Below are 20,798 nucleotides of genomic sequence, written 5' to 3'. Positions count from 1 at the left end.
CTCTGCTTGTTTCTTTTGTGTTGTCAAGGCTATTTTCATCAATGATAATCTGTATCCACCAACCCTTTATAGCTCTCCTCTGATGGGAAATCCACTTACAAGGGCTCCATTTACCTTCTTTGTCTGAGAACATAAGTACCTTCCAACATAACACGTCTAATTCTGAAATACTCCTGTTGACTTCAGAGGGCTATTTCAAGGAAATGGTTTGAGGCTGATGCCTGTGCCTGAGAAGAATATGATGACATTTTAGCTGATGGTAGACTGATTCTATATTTTCATTACAGCCATTTCCAAAGAGGGAGCATGTTAGCCTGCTTCAGCGTGTTGGCAATAAACAAACAAACAAACAAACAAACAAACAAACAAACAAACAAAGAAAGAAAGAAAGAAAGAAAGAAAGAAAGAAAGAAAGAAAGAAAGAAAGAGAGAGAGAGAGAGAGAAGAAAATATGGCTACTACAGCACTACTGGGAAAAAACAGATCAAATCTGCAGCGGTTCTAGTTGTATCACACAACATCAAACTCTACTGCAGTTTAAAATGGCACCCAATCAATTTTTAAATGATCTCAATTTTACAGCTACTCCACAGTTTTGGGTGCATTCGACCCCCTTTTTCTCCTACCAGTTGTCTGACCCACCACTTTCCCAACTCCCCCATTTGCTACCCCATTCCTCATATCTGCTTTCAGGGTTATTTTTTTAACTTTTAACTGAACTTAACAAGGGTGATCAAGTTGTTTAAGACATAACAGAAGGAGGCTCTTGATTTTTCAGGAGGCACCCTATAAAGCACAGGATCCAAGGATGTGATTCACCCCTTCTCCATCTCCCCCATTCACAATCCCTTCACTTGACCACCCTGATATCTTAAGTTTTTCCCTCTTTCCTTTCTCCATTCACATATGCAGCTGTGTGACTCCTTTTCCAAAACCTAAAATTAAACCAAGTATTTGCATAAACACCATGTTTAAAAAGAAAAGAAAACAAACAAGGAAAACAGCTCTGCAGTTTTTCATAGGTTACTACTGTTTGCAGCCAACCCACAGCAAATACCTTTCCTCCAGATTATTTCAAAGGCATAGTTCCAGTCGTGGTGGCGATTTAAAGGTTAACTGATTTGTTTCCAGTGTGGATCAAAATGTACCTGAGGAAGTGGATTAGGTTCCAAGAAAACTCACACTAAAACATGTACATTAGTCTTTACGTTTTATCTCTTCCCCTGCCCATTACGGGACTAATTTTTGTAGATTTGGTGGCAATACAGGGCAACTAAATAGCAAACTATAATGTATTTGAAAAGCATGCCTGCAAGAATAGACCCTTGCAACTACACACATTATAGATATATTAAAAATCCAGTGCTGACATATATATCTCATTTAAGCAACGACAGGAAAAGCTCCCCTCTTTTTTTTTAACAGCTCCTAGCAGACCACATTTGACAAGGTAACTGTGGAATTTGAGGAGTGGTCGTCACTCCCAAACCCTGACTTTTTCTTCTCTTCCTTTGTCTACTAGTTTTCCTTGCTTCGTTTATGTAGTTTCAATATCCTCGCTAAAGGGGCCTCCTGCTGTTTTTCTTGACTGTAGATATTCCATCAGTGGACCACCCAAAGATTAGGCCTGCAATTGTTTGCAGAATGTATGCCATAGGCTATAAAAATCTATCTTGTCTCACGGTTTGTGAGGAGTAACAAAATAGCTGAGCTGTTTGTGACATATGTTGACTGTTATATATATTATGGCTCTGAACCAGTTAAATTTTGTTGGGCTTGAGCCCCATTCCAATCAATGGGACACAAGATGGTTGTTTTGACTTTAAACTCTAGTGATTTCAGTGGGAAAAACTGACTGGAATTGGACTGAGGTCTATATATTAGTGCTCACATTTTCCCTAAGGAGTTTCTTTTATCAAGTATATGTTTATTTACTCAGATTTCCAGCCAGTGAATAAGGGTTTGTGTAAACTGTGGTGGGGTTAAAGGGATCATATATTTATATATGATTTTTATTGTGATTTCCCAATGCCTCCTAGGATGACGCCATTTAAACCTGCAGAGCACTGGTTGAGTAAGAGCATTCCTAAAAAGAAAAGGAGACTCTTATTTAAGATGAAAAAGATGATTCACTAAGGAGCAATTCTCTCTGTTCTATGTTTATAACAGATCTCTTCCTGAAGGCTGTTTACAGTAGCTTGTTGACAAGACACACATGCTTATTAGAAAGGAAAATGAAGCTGAGGCACAGCAGTGTTTCTGTGGCCTGTTGCTGCAGGGACCACGGGGAATCAGTAGAGGGCATCCCTGCCTTTGTTTCTAACTGATAATATAAAGCCTATGAGCACATTTAACAAAGCCAGATATTTCAGCCAGTGTGAGCAGACACATACAATCATAGATCAGAAGCACAGTGGTAACAATCATCGTGTAACGTGGTCCGGCTCTTGCCTACTACTACACCCACACTCAGTCATACCTACACATGGGACAAACTCAAAGAAATACATTTGTTGTGACACTTGAATATACTGTATAGTGACTTGCAGTAAGTCTCTTTCCTCTTTGCACAAACATCTTGTCGAATCTTCCTGTTACCCAATATCATGAACACCATCAGTGGGAAGTTGCCAGCCCTGGCCATTCACTTGTTGCTTTGCTCATCAGAAGATGACAAATCTCAAGGGGAGAAGTTTCTGCCTTCATACAGGTTCTACACGTGAGCTAGAACCCAGATTTTCCACACAATCTTACACATGATCCGAGCAGGAACCTCTTTGATTGGGATTAATTCTGTGAGCAACACAAGAGGGAAGGGATGGGGCTAGCCATTTCTGTATAATCATCCTCATGATAGATAACAGAATGACTGGATGGGACTTTAGTCAAAGATCTGAAATGTATAGTTTGGGGAAATGCTTGGAATCCTCTGCAAGAGAGTTGACCTACACCCTTGAAGTACTAAATCTACCAGAGAATTCTAAGTACCTTACAAACCCCAGGATTCCATAGAATGGACTTCTACTGGTTAAACTAGTATTCAGCTGCTTAAATTGTATAGTGAAGATACACCTACAAGGATAGGTGTGCTATAGTATAGAGGTCCTCAACTTTTTTCATACTCCGGAGTGGCTGAACCTCTGAGGGAGGTGTGGTGGCCCCTCGTGCTCGTGCTCTCTGATGCACACGCGAAGTGATAAGGGAGTGCACACGTGCGTGCTTCCCCCACCACTTCGCGTGTGTGCAGGAGCGCCTGCCTATCCACACACCCACCCCATCCCCCTGCACGCAGGGGCATACTTGAAGGGGTGAGGGAGCACGTGTCAGCGGCGGCAGCGGAAGCCTGGGAGTCTGAGCATGGCCGGGGTGCTCCCTCCGGCCGCTCGCCTCCTGACAGGCTCCAACGAGGCGGGGGGGCAGTGCTCCTCCCTGCCCTCCGCGGTGGGAAATTCAAATGGCGAGGTGCAATGACAACTGATGCAGCTTCCCGGGTGAGCAGCCCCTGGTGCGGGTTTGGCAGCGCTTTAGTTCAAGCCAAAGAGAACAGCAAATCGTTACCACTCCATTGTTCTTCATTTTGGTACTGAAGAAATAAGCAAACAAAAGTGGGGGAAGAAGCTATTTAGGACAGGTATCTGAGAGCATGCCCTTAGGGAAAGAAAAGACAATGTAGGGTGACAAGAAAGAGCAGGAGGATGAGAAGCACAATTCTGTAGGGAAAACAACAAATTCATGGCACCTTCAGAAGGAAGGAAGGCAAACCAAACTAGCGTGGGTGTTTAGATGTTAAATGGAGGGGGATTTTGAGGCGGGCGGGAATTGATGGAAGACGACCAGGAGGAGGAGGAGATGAGGTTCAAAGCCCACTGGGAAGAAGGAGGTGAAGAGAAACGGGGAGAAGACCCATAGATGCAAAGGTGAGAAGGGAATTTTGCAACATGAGAATAATTCCCAACTCTCTCCTCAGCTTGGACATCACAGAAACTTTCACCATGGCTTGGAAGGAGAAAAATGGAGCAACGACAAATATAAAAGACATGGACCATGAGGGTGGAATGGGGACCTTCAGGCTTCTTTCCCTCCCCTCCTCCCCACGGCTCTAGGCGTGGCTTTGAGCCTGCTCATCTCCACCCCCAGTCACCCCTGCTGAGAGAGAGAGAGAGACATTCATGCCCAGTGCTGCTGTTGCGAGGGTGGTGGGGAGCGGATTCCTAGAGAGCCCCTTCACGTCCACTCACCCTATTTTGCCCACTGCCGGTGCTGACGATGACTCTTCCCTCCCTCCTGTTAAGTGGCTCCTGTTCCCCACCCTCTCGACTTTGCATTGACAGAGCCCGCTGCCACAGCCTCGCCTTGCACCTAGATCCTGGTGCCTCCTTCAGGAAGCCCCCCCACTGGAAGGCTGGTGGATTGAGGAGGGAAGGAGGGCTATGAGCCTGCCAGGAGGTGAGCAGCCGGAGCACCCGGCTATACTCAGCCTCCTGGCTCTGGGCCACCCCCGTTGCTGCCGCCACACCACAAAGACAGATCTCCCGCCCCCCCTGCACTCACTCCCCTCCCCACAGCTGCTTTGCGCATGCGGGTGCATGCCTGAAAGGGTGAAGGAGCACTCACATCGGCGCTGGCATGCGTGTGTTTGTCTGTGCAAAAAGCAGCTGTGGGGAGGGGAGTGGATGCGGGGTGGTGGTGGAGGTCTGTCCTCGCGGCCCAGTCCGGCTCAGGCCAGGGACCGGGGGTTGATGACCGCTGCTATACTACATAGTCAAAGGCACACATAATACATAATAATTGCCTTTTTCTAATGAGGTTAAATCTGGCTCCTGAATATGTGATTGACTTCACCTCCTACCCATTATATGACAAGTAGGGGAGAGGTTACAGGCTACTGCTATGGACAGTGGCCTGGCCTCTATGTGGACAAAATGCTGGATAAGATGGGCCTGTGTTCTGATCCATGGTTCTTTTTATGTTCATTTCATCTTATGGCTTTTTACCCACATGTAATTTGTAGTAAGTATACTTTGCAGAATTATGTATGCTGGGAACTTATGTTCAGCCACTCACAAGTGCTTTCCAAGTGTACCTGACATGTGCTATGAGGCTGATACCTGTCTTTTGTAGATCTGACTGAGGATTCAATGCTGGCCTAAGAATAAATTGTGTAATTGTGCTTTGAGATTTGTTGCTAGTGTAATGCAATTGCTGTAAATCTTGGCCACAAATTGCAAAAAAACCCAAGGAGTTAGTATAGTCATGGACTATTGTATACCAAGTCACGTGAATCAGCACGAAACAATAAATAACCGTGCTAATTTCCTAACTTCTGGAGGTTTGCCACAGAAATTTATGCCAATTGCTTTACACTGATGGGTGTAAGTAATAGGATTATTTATTATTTAATTGATTTAAAATATTTTTACCCTTCCTTTCTCCTTAAAAGGACCCAGGTTTTTTTGGTTTATATGTAGCTACATGTTGGTGTGGTAAACCTGATGGAAAAACATGTTGTGATATGTTAGTAAACCATTTTGTAGAACCGGGCCATATGTTATACTGTGAACTTTTTTCTTGCAAGTTACAGAAGAAGATTTTCTTGTATAGATAACAGAAATATTGAATAGCATGGGCCTTCCTTGCTCATAGTTGGGCCAGCCCTACCACGAAGCAGAAAGAAGTGAAGCCACCTCCGGTGGCAGATCTTGGGTGGAGTGGAGGCAGCTCCCTCATCATTCCTCCTGAGTTCTCTACCAGTTTTTCTGTACAGGACAACAAAGTCTGTCTGTATGCCACCTCCTCCAGACCATGAGCCTGTTACCACCAGGAATCACAGAGAAGGTAGCTCATTGCTTATGGTGAAGGAAGATTCATCTGTCAATTCAGTTTGTTTCTGTGTTTGATGTCCCCAGCACATGGTTGCTTTGGATACTTCGATGATGCTGGCTCACATCCAGTATCCATGATAAAAAGAATGTAGAGTTTTTAAAAAAATTATATACCAAGAACTTGAGATATATTTACTGACCTCTTGGATAAGAGTACTAAGATGGTTCCCTGAATAACATATTTCAATATATTTTCTTTTGGATTTGCCGTTCACATTAAAATAATGTTTTCAGTTTTTTTAAGTGGGAGGATAGCTATCTTTTATAAAGAAGAATGCAAGTTTGCTGCTGAGGTAAACCAACGTGACATAAGAACAGCGTACCCCTGCCAATGACATGCTGACATTGGCTGCTTATACTTTTCCCTTGGTTATTATTGGGCTCGAAAGAGAGCTCAGTTTTAAAAAGTCTCCTTCGATCCTTCATAATGAAATGGGATGTCAGCAGAAGCAATGGTATGAATTAAAGAAGAGAATGATAAATGTACAGAAAAGCACAAGATAGCAATACTTTTCCAACAGTGAAAGTGTGAAGTCTCTTCATTTGGCTCACTTAAACGTGGGATTGGCACGAAACTAGTAAAAGCATCAGACATACAGCTGATGGATAAAAGAGAGGGAAAAATAAAATAAGGCCAATTTCTATGTAATGGAGAAGATTCTTTCATATGATATTTATTCAAATATTCAAGCGCCATACATAAAATATAATACTGAAAATTACTTGGAATATTCTAAAAACAAAAATATTTGAAGGAAGAGAACATGATGACTTACACAGAAGTGGGAATTAATTTATTTATCTTGCTGCCTGGAAAATTGTGCTTCCCTCACTTTAGCCCCTGTAATGAGGCAAAGATACGTAGTTTCAGCTCCGACATGGCCTGCCTCTCACCCGCCATTACTGAATGGTTGTCAGTTTTTCCCCTGCACATCCCTGCAATACCTGTATGCCTCTCTTTTCAAACATTTGCTTTTATTTTCCACACTTGTTCACCCTTTGAAAACTGCTCCTGGAAAGGTCTGAGGCAGTACAAGGGATTGCCAGACTGTCCTGAGCAAAGCCCGGCGTTAAGGTGGAAGATTGCTTTGTGATTGACACAGAGGTCAGTCAACTACCATTTTGCAAATTCAGCATCTGCTGGAGGCCAGAGTTGCTGATGTCCTTGGAGTCCAGCAATCCAGGGGAGTGCAGATGGTTTGCAAAGACTTAGGTGACAGGCCAGGAAGCAACACAGGATATTTATTTTACCTCTAAAACAAAACAGAACAGCAGTAGGAACTTTAGATTCTGCACAGACACAGCTGCCCAAGGCCACCTTGTGGCTAAACTACATCATGATATTGTGATTAGATAAACCTTAATTCATGCTTTGTTAGCATAACATCACAGATGTGAGAAGAGCCAGCTCTCTGGCTTGTCTTTCCCTTGATGGCCTATGGAAATAGTCCTCTGAAAATGGGAGCTGTCAGCCATCATACATCAGCACCTGCTCATCTCCAAAAGGCTAGAATGTTTCAGAATCCTGAATTGTCACGATCTGTTGCCTGATCATTACAAATCCTCAAAATGTTTTCTTCATTTCCACAGGGCTATCATCCATAAATTTCTGTACTTACACTATAAAGAATAAATAGCAATACTCTTCCAACTGTGAAAGTGTAAGTCTCTAAAAGAACCCCAAACATATATTGGAAAATTATGTTCTATTTCACAGGTCTCCACCCCCTTCCAGGTTTTGAATAATATTTTGAAATTATGATTTTGAAAGGGGTATATGTGTTGGTTTGTGTTCCAGCTAAGTCAATAAAGAATATAGTGAAAGCATTTTGAAAATAATGATCTATTATGATATAAACTTTTGTGAAGACTTAACGTGAGATGGATTGACTCAACAGACATAGTTGTGACCACTAGTTTGTAGGAAGCAGAATAGGACAGGACCATTAATGACAGCCATTACTGGAGAAATCATTAATTGCTATGGTCTCCATAAATTGGAAATGGTTTGATAGCACATGACAACAATGTTTTTTTTGGACTGGAGGGAGTTGAATCTGCTGAACAGTCATGAGTTCAGTAAAAGCTTACTTCCAAAAACCATGTATTAAGGTTCCATAAGGTTGCATCCTGACTCAGAGCATAATCCTAACTGGCCAAGATGGTAAATGGCCAGCTGAGCCAACACTAGGGCAGCTGAAGTGGTACTGAATCAAACCGTATCCCAGTCTTATTTGTTGTTGTTTAGTCGTTTAATCGTGTCTGACTCTTCGTGACCCTATGAACCAGAGCACACCAGGCCCTCCTGTCTTCTACTGCCTCTCGGAGTTGTGTCAAATTCATGTTGGCAGCTTCGATGACACTGTCCAACCATCTCGTCCTCTGTCGCCCCCTTCTCCTCTTGCCTTCACACTTTCTCAACATCAGGGTCTTTTCCAGGGAGTCTTCTCTTTTCAGTCTTTAGGATTGGGATGTAGACTGATCTTTTCCAGTCCTTTGGCCACTGCTGAGTTTTCCAAACTTGCTGGCATATTGAGTGCAGCACCTTAGCAGCAGCATCTTTTAAGATTTTAAATAGTTCAACTGGCATGCCATCACCTCCATTGGCCTTGTTGTTAGCCATGCTTTCTAAGGCCTACTTGACTTCACTTTCCAGGATGTCTGGCTCAAGGTCAGCAACCACACTCTCTGGGTTGTCCGGGACATCCATATCTTTCTGGTATAGTTCCTCTGTGTATTCTACCACCTTTTCTTGATGTCTTCTGCTTCCTTCCATTTTTGTCCTTTATCATGTCCATCTTTACAGAAAATGTTCCTTTAATATCTTCAGTTTTCTTGAACAGATCTCTGTTTTTTCCTTTTCTATTATCTTCTTCTAATATCTTTGCACTGTTCATTAAAGAAGGCCCTCTTGTCTCTCCTTGCTATTCTTTGGAAGTCTGTGTTCAATTTTCTGTAACTTTCCCTATCTCCCTTGCATTTTGTTTCCCTGCTCCTCTTTGCTATTTCTAAGGCCTCGTTGGACATCCACTTTGCTTTCTTGCATTTCCTTTTCTTTGGGATGGTTTTTGTTGCTGTCTCCTGTACCGCCTCCTGTACCATGTTACGAGCCTCCATCCATAGTTCTTCAGACACTCTGTCCACCAAATCTAGTTCCTTAAATCTGTTCTTCACTTCCACTGTGTATTCATAAGGGATTTGGTTTAGATTATACCTAACTAGCCCAGTGGTTTTTCCTACTTTCTTCAGTTTAAGCTTGAATTTTGCTACAAGAAGCTGATTATCAGAGCCACAACCAGCTCCAGGTCTTGTTTTTGCTGACTGTATAGAGCTTCTCTATCTTTGGCTGCACAGAACATAATCAATCTCATTTCAGTATTGCCCATCTGGTGATTTCCATGTGTAGAGTTGCCTCTTGTGTTGTTGGAAAAGAGTGTGATGACCAGCTTGTTCTCTTGACAAAACTCTATTAGCCTTTGCCCTGCTTCATTTTGAACTCCAAGGCCAAACTTACCTGTTGTTCCTTTTATCTCCTGATTCCCTTCTTTAGCATTCCAGTCCCCTATAATGAGAAGAACATCTTTCTTTGGTGTCAGTGCTAGAAGGTATTGTAAGTCTTCATAGAATTGGTCAATTTCAGCCTCTTCAGCATCTGTGGTTGGTGCATAAACTTGGATTACTGTGATGTTGAAAGGTCTGCCTTGGATTCGTTTTGAAATCCTTCTATCATTTTTGAGATTGTATCCCATTACAGCTTTTCCCACTCTTTTGTTGACTATGAGGGCTACTCCATTTCTTCTATGGGATTCTTGCCCACAATAGTAGATATGCTAATCGTCTGAATTTAATTTGCCCATTCCTGTCCATTTTAGTTCAGTGACGCCCAGGATGTCAATGTTTATTCTTGCCATCTCCTGTTTGACCACATCCAGCTTACCAAGGTTCATAGATCTTACATTCCAGGTTCCTGTGCAGTATTTTTCTTTGCAGCATCGGACTTTCCTTTCACTTCCAGGCACATCCAATGCTGAGTGTCCTTTCGGCTTTGGCCCAACCACTTCATTAGCTCTGGAGCTACTTGTCCTTGTCCTCTGCTCTTCCTCAGTAGTATGTTGGATGCCTTCTGACCTGAAGGGCCCATCTTCTAGCGTCATATATTTTAGCCTTTTGTTTCTGATCATGGGGCGTTCTTGGCAAAGACACTGGAGTGGCTTGCCAATTCCTGCTCCAGGTGGATTGCGCTTAGTCAGAACTCTCCACTATGACCTGTCTGTCTTGGGTGTCCCTGCGTGGCATAGCCCATAGCTTCCCTGAGTTACTCAAGCCCCTTTGCCACGACAAGGCAGCAATCCGTGAAGGGGTCCCAGTCTTATAGAAATGTTTGAAATTACTTAGGGATCTCCTTGCCCTGGCCTAACATTTTGCTGGTATTGTGACTGTGTCTGTGGGCTAGAACAGTGGCTCCCACCATTGGGTCCCCAGATGTTATTAGACTAAAACTCCCAGAAGCCTTCACCACTAACCCTACTTGCAAAGATCTCTGGTTGTAGTCCAAGAACGTTTGGGGACCCAAGGTTGGGAACCACTGATCTAGGCTCAGATCTGTAATATAAGAAGATGGTTTGCCATATGCCAAAGGCACACACAGAATAAGCAATCATAATGATTTTCACAAATATGTAGAGAGACTAAATGCTCTCTGAAAGAGGCGCCCAAGTCCAACCACCATCCCTACACCCAATCCTCAGCTTCTTTTCTGATGTGGCAAGGGCACATATAAATTTATCTTAACTGTTGTGTGAATCAGATGAGATCAAAACTTTTGTTGTCTTGAGCAAGAAAGGGTGGGTTGGAGGGAAAGATAATCATTATGTAATAAACAGGAATGTGGTGATCTTTAATTTATATATACAGAGTCCATGGGGTTGACAAAGGAGGAAGAACTACCAGCTTGTTTTACTGCAAGAGGAAGAACTCAGTGGATGTCTCTTTGCTTCCTGCTGTGTAAAGTGTGAGAAGATTTGTGTGTCAGATCCCTGTTGAAACTGGAGCTTCTTTTAAGGGTGTTCTTGGATTTGGGGCATATTATTCTAGTGGAAGGGTTTGGACTTGAAACATTTCACAAAGTTGAGTACTGTGGAAAGTTATTGAAATTTTTAAAAAGAAAAAGAGGAAGGCGGGTGGGAAAGAATCACACAAGTTTTAATCCAAGTTCCTTTCCAGATTGTTTTCTGCTCCAGATTTCATGGGAAAAATATCTTGGAATGGTTATTTCTCTATTTTGGGGTTGGAACAAAGCATTTCTTTTCTGTATCATGTTTTTGTAGCTGCAGATTGTTAGAGCCCTAAAGGTGGAGGCTAAGTAGGTAGCAATGTTGAATCATAAAGGGTCTATACCTTGGGTTTTCATGAGTTTTGCTGGGTTCTTTAAAAAAAAAGTACACTTTTTAAAAGGAGAAAGCCAGGAACTAAGCATCTTATGCAGCCTTCAGTAACTCCCAGTTATTAGCAATCTTCTGCTTTTAAATATGTTAGGACCCAAGGCTACCTGAACAGGTAACTACAGTGGCATACTGGTGAGTGCCTAACAATGTTGCTGAGTAGACTGTCATGCTTGTGTGTTCTGCTTGGTTTTGTACTGAATTTCGGAATACGGCTTATAAAAAGTACTTTTCTAAGTAGAGTTTCCAGAATCCTTCAACCAGAATGGCTAAATAGGAGTCAAATAGTAATGCTGAATATATGTGTGTGTGTGTGTGTGATATAGATGAAAATGGATGGGGGATTGATGAGCAAGGCTTGTTATTCTTCATAAATCATAAAGCAGAACGGGCAACGTTCAGGTGTTTTCTCTTTCTCCTTTCTGTTAGTGGCTGCTCCCCTTCTTTAGCTGAGCATTTGCTTGGTCTTGTTTCTTTTCTCCATGCTACCATTTCTCAATTTGTTTAAAGAATGTCCCATTTTATAGCTGGGGTACTTAGCATTTGAACACATCCCCCGTGTTGTAGCTCTTGCTAAAGACAAGGCAACTGATATAGCTGTAGCTTATCAAACCTGCAAATACATCCCAAGCCTTGGCCAAGGACCTGGGATCTAAAAAAACATAACTACTAGTTATTTTACCCATTTCCCCAAAGTAAATAGTTTCAGATAATTTCATTGCTTCTAACTAGTTACATCCAAGCTGTGTTTTAGATATCTTGCCCACAGAAAAATCCCTGGCTCTTAATCAGTCTGGATTCAAGCCTTCAAAATTCATAGAATCTGCCTTTATTTTAGGTAAAATAAGTTTTAAAGATAGCCAGCTAGGAGGAGTTTATTTTTCTATAACAGTAGTTTTATATGATTTATTTCCCATATCTCCAAATTTTGTAAGACTTGCACACAGAATTCCCTGCTATCAGAAACCATTAACAAGGTAGCAGTTTTCATGTAAAAGAAGGCAAAGAAATACAAGATTACAACTGTAGGAAACACAAGGCTGATATCTGGATACCTATGAAAACCTAAAACAAAAAACATTTGTCGTGAAAAGTTTTGGCTGCTTTTATAGGCTGGATCTGCTATTCAGAAGATCAGACATTATTTTTATGTTCCTTAATAAGTGATCATAGTGCTGAGAAAACAACTTTGAGGATTACTGGAGGAAAAACAGCTTTGAGCTACAATGGCAAAGAGAAATTACCATATTATCTGCAGATATGCAGACCAATAAAACAGAGAGGATGCTTATACTCTATTCATGATTACACATATTCCCCCAATAAATAAAGCTGTACAGCCAGAACTGTAGGCAGACAAAGTTATCATATTGAAACAGCTGTGAGCCTCAAACACTGAGTGGCAAGCTCTATGTATATTCATTGGAATGCCCGAAGCTGACACGGTACTTATAGCTAAATGTATTCCATTGCCAACTGAGTTAGTTGTCAAAGAACCTATAATTAGAGAAAATGAATGAGGCTCACTTCTTAATGAGTATGAAGCCTGTTAATCTGGGTTGTTTTATGGAGGAAAGATCTGTTAACTGCCATTAACCCTAAGAGCTGAATAGAGCTTCTATGTTCAAAGGAAGTATAGATCTGAGTGCCCGATGATGGGGACAAACTGGAACGGAGTGCAGTTACCTACATGTGATTATTTATTAGATGGCTTCCTGGGAATGCTTAGAAGACCACAAATCGAAGCAGGACACTTGGCAATTTAACCTTCTATCCCAGTCAGAGCTTCGAAATGTCACTTTTTTGGACTTCAGCTCCCAGAATTGCACACTCCACCTGGCCATGTCCAAAAATGTATTACTTCCATGATCTGTAACCTTAGAATCCCAGAACTGCAGAGCTGTGAAGGACCCTATGGATCACTCTGTCCAGGCCCTGTCAAGGAGGTATTAGTGGGGAATCAAACTCCCACCTCTGGCTTCTCATCCAGATACCTAAATCACTAAGCTGTTCATCTACTCCCACCTTCCCTCCAAAGGAATTCAAGGCACATAGTTCTTGTCTCCCTTTTTCATCTTTTCAACAACCCTGTGAGACAGACGAGACTAAGAGATAGTGATTGCCCCAAAGCCACCCAAGAAGCTTCATATCTCAGAGGGAATTTGAACTAGATCCCCAGTCCAGTGTGATACCAGATTTCTGGTTTTGGACTACAGATCCGGAATTACCCAAGCACTAATGCTGCCTGGAAATACAGCTAAAGAACTCCCAGCCACTGTCATTTCTACAGAAGCACTTACATTATTTTATTATGGAAAGCATGTTTGTTGTTTTTAAAAATATACGCGGCATAAAACACCCATAAAACATACAGGACAAAAGGATTGTTCATTAAAATAAACTGAGGCCACACTTGAAGAAACACCCATAGTAAGAGATGTCATTTAAAATCCGAAACCTTTAGCAGACTGCGGAGCTCAAAATATGGAACTGTCAGCCTTTATGACAGTATAATTCTGAACAGATTATCATTTCTCTCTAGTGATCCTGTTTATTCATGGAGCTTTGCATACCTTTATAAAGATCTGCTCCTTTATATCAAGTAAAGCCCACCAGAATGGTAAACTCTCAGGGTTGAAACCTTGTCTGACTAAATTGTCAGGTGGATTAACTTTAATGATGTAAGTGAACTCCAATCAGCAAAAAAGCAAGACAAGTAGCAGACCCCATAGAATGTCCTGAGCTGTCAGGCTATTGTTTCTTTCTACCAATGTTCTGCAGGAGTTTCCAGATAGAACTCACCACTAAGATGTATGCTACATTATTGTCCAACCTCATTTTCTTTCTTACTCCAAAACAAATGCATGCAGGTTTAATCTCAATTGAGTTCACCATGCATGGGTAGAGGAGACATATCTTCTCCAAAGAGCCGGCTCCCTCTTAAAACTAATGGTGGGATATTTCTAATTCAACAAAAATGAGACAGAAGGGTTGTGGCAACAAAAGGCTGAGTTCACAGAGAGGAGAGGAATGGAAAACTGTGAATCACTGGAATGGAATGTATTATTCTCAAAGATGGTATAGCTGTGTGGCCGTCACTGTGATCAGAGCCCTTCACTCAATAACTTATTGTTTCACATGTTGTTTGTTCTCCTATATGTGCCAGTATAGGCAGATATAGCTGGTCCACAGAAGTGATCACACAAATTAGCTTTGCAAGGCACACACGCTGCTTACATATTCCAAAGCTTGGAAATGGTGCTTTTCCATGGCCATGCTATCTGGAAGATTCTGGTTTTTATGCTCCCCAATATATCTTTTTCAACCCATGATGTGTCCAAGATGTGCTTGCATTGTGTTATTAGGAGACACTTTGCTTGCACTATATCCATCTGATGTGCAACCAGCTTTTATGCTAGTGCAGACATAACCTCTGAATACTTAGAGCAAAGCCAGGTATAATGTAGGAGGGTCACAATCAATCTTCTGCTTCTTTTTTTCTTAAGAAGGGAAAAGACCACTATGAAAACTTCTATTTTGATTGGCACCGTGGGACCCCTTCTTCAGAAGAAGTTTAAAACATGCACTGATGCTGCCTATTGGCTTTCTTACTGATTTTAGATGACTAGAATAGATCAGTTGGTTAGGACTTGAGCATAGGTGGGTTGCATAAGCATAGCAAATGTTGAAGAGAAAAAGTAAATTCAACATACAAGAATTCATTGAAGCCTCAATTAATGTAAGTAGACTTGGGCTATTTGTATCTCTGGGGAAATGGATACAACCCTCACCCAGAATTTGCCAGCCCAGTCACCAGGCTCTATGTGGTACCAGGGTCCTTCATAGTTGACATTGCACCAGTCGCAGCAGGAGCCCAGCTGGCTTTCCCCGCCTCTCCACACAGCCAACCACTTTGGCAAGGAGGTGGGACAGGGAGTCTTCCCATTCAGCTGATCAGTGGTCAGCTGCGCGGGGAGGCATGGAAAGCTGGCTGGGCTCCTGCTGTATTTGGCATGATGATGAAGGACTCCAGCACCATCCAGAGCCTGGTGAATGGGCCAGCTGGCTCTGGGAGAGGGAATTGGGCCTCTGTTGGACCTGTAGTGCTGTGAGTCATATTTGTATCCCTGGAGATATAAAATACAAATAGCCCATGTCTAAATGTAACTATGAACATTAATATGAGTACTGTTTCCAATTCAATGATATTGTTTTTGAGATGGAGGAAAATGACTTGAGAACTACAAACAGTATTCTAAAAGTGGGGGCATCATATGGCCAAAATGGGTAGGTATACATTATGGACAAATCCACCTAGCTAGGATCCATGCCGGTCTGAGCATCTTGTGAGCTGATAGTCCAAACAAATAAATGCCAAAAATATCTGTTTATTGGTATTTAACCACCTTTCTTTTATTTGTCACAAGCCTCCAGTGTTTTGATTTCAAACCTGATGGTTATGCTTTGCTATTTTGATGTGAAAGTATTTTTCAAGTTCTTTTCAACAACTTGAAATCCATTGGCTGGAATCCACATGCTGAATATATCCATCACCACTCTTTCCTTCACTCAAGGATAAAATCTACATTTGATGAGGAAAATGGTAGTCTAGGAAGAATTCCAGGTATGTGCATCTGGGTAATTGCACCTCCTTTCTTAATTCAGATGATGCCTACACGGACTGCAAATCCACCCCAACTCTCATTTGAATGGTGTGTTGACAGAGGTAGAGGGTGGTAACAGGCCACATGCTCACCTGTGCATTATGAACCAAATTATGTTGCCATTATATTACAGGTCATATGAACTCTTGGTTGGAACAACTTAAATTAACTAAGATTTCAATTATTTATTTTACAAGGAGCTTTTATTCTTATTGTGTGTGCATGCAGTGCCTGTGTTTCACCACCTGCCTATGTAAGGCTCTGTGTAGCATTCACGTACAGTTAGAGCTGTAGGATTTCTCTATTAATTTAATGCAAACGAATCCCCTGATATTTAAATAATGACTTATTAAGTTAGCAATTCATTACATTTGTATATCTTTGGTCCTCACTAAGCTTACCATCTCCCCACTTTATCCTTGAAAGAATCCTGTGAAATAGATCAGGCTGAGAAAGAAGGACAGGCCAAAGTCACCCAGTGGGGATGTAGGGATACAAATCCAGAACTTTGGAGTCATGGACCAAAAGTGTAGCCACTGCACCACATTGGCTCTCCCAATATAAGCACAAGGGGATCTGAACTTGCAGCCTCAGGTCCCACAAAACCCAGCTGCTAAACCCAGTTCTGTAAGACTGCTCATGCTTCAACACATTGCGTCATGTACCATCCTAGGGGATTTGGCAACCAACTATTCCCCTGTTTACAAATTTACAAAAAAACCAAGAGGTGCCTCTTTCTTACCAGTGTATGCAATGTACTGCTGTCTTCGTACAGAAGCTGCAATAGTTAATCAGCTGATGCTCCCCAACTGATTGTGGATCAAGCCTTTTTTCTGTGTGGATAAGGAAAGAGGCCTCTTCTAAAGTTGGTATCCGTTGGGTTTTTTTTTTTTTTAGATTTTTAAATTTATTTATTTCTAAAGAATGAAAAGACAATCGACCATATTGCAAATATTAAATACAAAACTATTCCCCACATTTCTCCAAATCACATATTTTATTTATTTATTTGATTTTTATCCCGCCCCTCTAGACCATGTCTACTCGGGGCGGCTTACAAAATAAAACAGAACAGTATAAAAATATATAAAATCATAAAATTACAATTACAATTTCAATTTAAATAGCAAAGAAAAGAAAAAAGGAGAAAGACTTAATTGACTGGAGGGAAGGCCTGCTTGAATAACCAAGTTTTTAACTGGCTTTTAAAAACACCCAGCGAGGGTGCCAGCCAAATTTCTGTTGGAAGGGTGTTCCACAGCCGAGGAGCCACCGCCGAGAAGGCCCGGTTTCTTGTTTTTTCCTTCCAGGCCTCTCTTGGCGTCAGACCCCTCAGCCGCCCCTGCTGGCTATGTCGGGTGATTCGGGTAGATCTGGGTGGGAGAAGACGGTCTGCCAAATATTGAGGTACCAAACTGTTTAGGCTTTATAAGTGATCATTAGCACTTTGAAGTCAATGCGGAAACGGATGGGCAACCAGTGCAAAGCAGCCAGGGTGGGGGAGATATGCTGGTGTTTTCTCACCCCACTAAGGAGCCTGGCTGCTGCATTCTGGACCATCTGAAGTTTCCACGTCAGCCTCAAAGGCAGCCCCACGTAGAGTGTGTTACAATGGTCTAATCTCGAGATTATGAGCGCATGGACTAGAGTAGTGAGGGCCCCCCGATCAAGATATGGTCGCAGCTGGGCAATCCACCATAGATGAAGATAGGCGGAGCGGACCACGGACGCCACCTGGGTTTCCATGGTAAGCGCCGGGTCCAGATGTATTCCCAAACTGCAGACCTCACTCTTTGCGGCAAGGGTCGTCCCTCCAAAGGAGAGGAAGTCACCTATGCTGCTGACGGAAGGGCCGCCCATCGTCAAGACCTCCGTCTTGTCCGGGTTCAGCCTCAATTCATTTGACTGCATCCATTCCAGTACAATCTCCAGGCAGCGCTGGAGGGACCGGACGGCATCCACTGAAGTTGGTGTAAAGGAGATGTAGAGCTGTGTGTCATCAGCGTACTGATGACACGATGCCCCACACCCCCTGATGACCCCACCCAGCGGCCTCATATAGATATTAAACAGCATTGGGGAGATGATCGACCCCTGTGGAACCCCACAATTGAGATTCCATGGGGCCGAGACCCTCTCCCCAAGCTGTACTCTCTGGGGGCGGTCCTCCAGGAAGGAGCGAAGCCAGGCAAGCGCCAGGCCACCGACTCCCAACTCGGAGAGCCTCCCCAGGAAGATACCGTGGCCGACGGTATCAAAGGCAGCTGAGACATGTTGCCCCCATCGGCCTCCCTCAACAGGTCATCCAACAGTGTGACCAGTGCCGTCTCTGTACCATAGCGCGGCCTGAAGCCCGACTGAAATGGGTCCAGAGCATTGGTTTCGTCCAAGAGCGCCTGAAGCTGATCTGCCACCACCCTCTCAACCACTTTGCTGAGGAAGGAAACATTGGCGACGGGCCTATAATTGCCAATTTCGTCTGCCACCAAATTTGGTTTCTTCCTAATGGGCCTAATGAGTGTCTCCTTGGGGGCGAGGGGGACCTTGCCCTCCTGGAGAGACCCATTAATTATTGCAGTGGCCCATTCAGTTGTCAATACTGATTTACTGCAACCCTTTCCATGGCTTTTTAGGTATAGAGTACTCAGAAATTGTTTAACATGCTTTCCCTCTAGAGATGCTCTGGAACTGTACAGCCTGACCAAAGTTACACCAGCTGCCTCTTCTCCAGGGACGTACAGTGGAGAATTGATCTCCCAACCATTGATTCTGCAGCTAGGTACCCAACTCCCTGGGGTATACAACCAGTTATTTATAGGATAACTCAGTTAGTGTGATTGATATATTAAAGTCTGCAGCCCAAGTAGTACCTACAGTTACAGTTTAATAACCATTGGGTGGGTATGGATGCCCCTTTGTTCAATGGTAGATTTAGCATGGCATGCATATCATCATTTTGGCAAGTTACTATGCAAGGGTTGAGAAAGGTTGGGTCTTCCTGATGTTTTGGACCACAGCATCCACAGTTCTTTAAAACTGGCCATGTAGGTAGGGGCTGAGTTTAAGTCCAAAGCATCTGGAGGGCTCAAAGGTTTCACAAGCATGCGGCTGACTGTAATGTCCTGGCCTGTGGTGAAGAAATGTTAACTTTTTCCAGCTTTTCCAGATTTCTGCTCAAAATTTCCTTCACATTAAATGATTAATTACAGATAACTGGCTTTTACAGATACTTCAAACTGTGTTCTCCTTTCTTCATGACTCTCAATCCTCACTTTATTTTATTTCTCTTCCTTCAGAAAATCCACTCAGAAATAAACGCTGAAATCAATCCAAGTCTGGAAATGTATGTTTTTGGACTAGAGTTCCCAGAAACCCTCTAGGATTCTGGCCACTGGATGTGCTAGCTGAGAGAATGCATGTTGTTTATAGCAGTACAGCAGTTTTCCTAGTGATGAATTAGCTGCACAGTGCCTTCCAATTGTTCTGTCTGCAACACCCCCAATGGTTTCACACTTGGTATTATAAGTTACAACTTGCTAAGTGCAGAGACGGAAAACACTGCTTTTTCGTTGGATGTACCTCCCAGGATTCTACAGTCAGGACGCAGTCCAAAAAAGCCACACTTCACAACTCTGGTTAAAAACTCTGGTTAAACTGTTATCTCTGTCCACCCATTCTTGTGACAATCTTCTTTATCCTGGCACTGAAGTGGTATCAACGTAATGCCAAGAACTCCTATTAGTCTGCCTGCTCCTTTGCTCCTTGGCATGGCTACCTGAACTTCCTTAGCCAAGCACCAGACTGCAGTGTGAGACACAGTTTATAACATTCACATAGGTGTGAAGGGTATGTAATGTAGGTATGTATGTGTTGGCAGCTGGCCTTTGTTTACTTGGCTGCTGGGAGGGTCAGCTTGTTTCAAAGCTAGTCTAGGTCTCAGATCCAGCAAACACACGTGTGTTTAATTTAACTATAAGAGTTAATCATACTAACCTCAAGAATGATTGCTTACAGTCGGAAAAAGCTTTTGGTTCTTACCAAGTATTAGAGTGGATCCATACAGCACTATTCATCCTTGTTTTTCCAGATGACATTTTGACAAGACTCATGCAATATTTCATGACCAGGAGAAGCTGATTATTGGTGAGAGATACAAAATTGCCTATGCAGGCAGAAGGCACTTTCATTCAGGATGTGGTTTACAGTACTAGACTCAAGGTGAAGACTCATACATCCTAAACAGGACATCATCAGTGTGCTAGAAGCTCCCCACCACATCAAGGTAAATATTTCCTTCCTTCCTCTTTCCTGCTGTACTCCTTAATGCCTCGTGCAAAACCCTTTGTAAGGTACAGAAAGCCCCTGAAATGGCACTGGTTGTATCTGCAGCTGGAGGGGAGTCATCTTCTTTGTCAACCTTCCCTTCTTCCCAACATGCACTGCTAGAGCTTTTTCTCAGCTGCTTCAGTTTTGGGAGCTGGCTGGATAGCTCAGTAGTTTAGGTATCTGGTTGCGAAACCAGAGGTTGGGAGTTCCCATTGTGCTTCCTATGAGTAGAGCCAGCTTGTGTGACTTTCAGAAAGCATGCAAAGTCCCAGGGAGCCCCCACAAGAAGGGAATGGTAAACCATTTCTGAATATTCTCTACCTGGAAAACCCTGAAAAGGAATTGACTAGATGGCACGTTGTTGTTGTTGTTGTTGTTGTTGTTGTTGTTGTTGTTGTTGTTGTTGTTGTTGTTGTTGTTGTTGTTGTTGTTGTTGTTGTTGTTGTTGTTAAACACCAGGCACAGTCAATCAAAATTATAAAAAC

The 20,798-nt window shown here is 42.7% G+C and overlaps 2 long non-coding RNA genes across 2 annotated transcripts in view; one reads left to right on the top strand and one right to left on the bottom strand.

The window, feature by feature from the left end:
* Positions 1-20,798, bottom strand: part of LOC144587055 (uncharacterized) — a 663,623-nt gene that overhangs the window by 181,012 nt on the left and 461,813 nt on the right. The gene's annotated exons all lie outside the window — the stretch shown is intronic.
* The window catches only part of LOC144587057 (uncharacterized), a 93,333-nt gene continuing 92,636 nt past the window's right edge, over positions 20,102-20,798 (top strand). Inside the window, exon 1 of the long non-coding RNA XR_013542223.1 lies at positions 20,102-20,269. This is a non-coding gene — a long non-coding RNA (uncharacterized LOC144587057). The remainder of the gene's footprint in view (positions 20,270-20,798) is intronic.

Source organism: Pogona vitticeps, chromosome 2, assembly GCF_051106095.1.
Source record: "Pogona vitticeps strain Pit_001003342236 chromosome 2, PviZW2.1, whole genome shotgun sequence".
NCBI classification, from domain to species: domain Eukaryota; kingdom Metazoa; phylum Chordata; class Lepidosauria; order Squamata; family Agamidae; genus Pogona; species Pogona vitticeps.
Note: the sequence above shows the minus strand (reverse complement) of the source record. Positions and strands in the feature narration are given on the sequence as shown.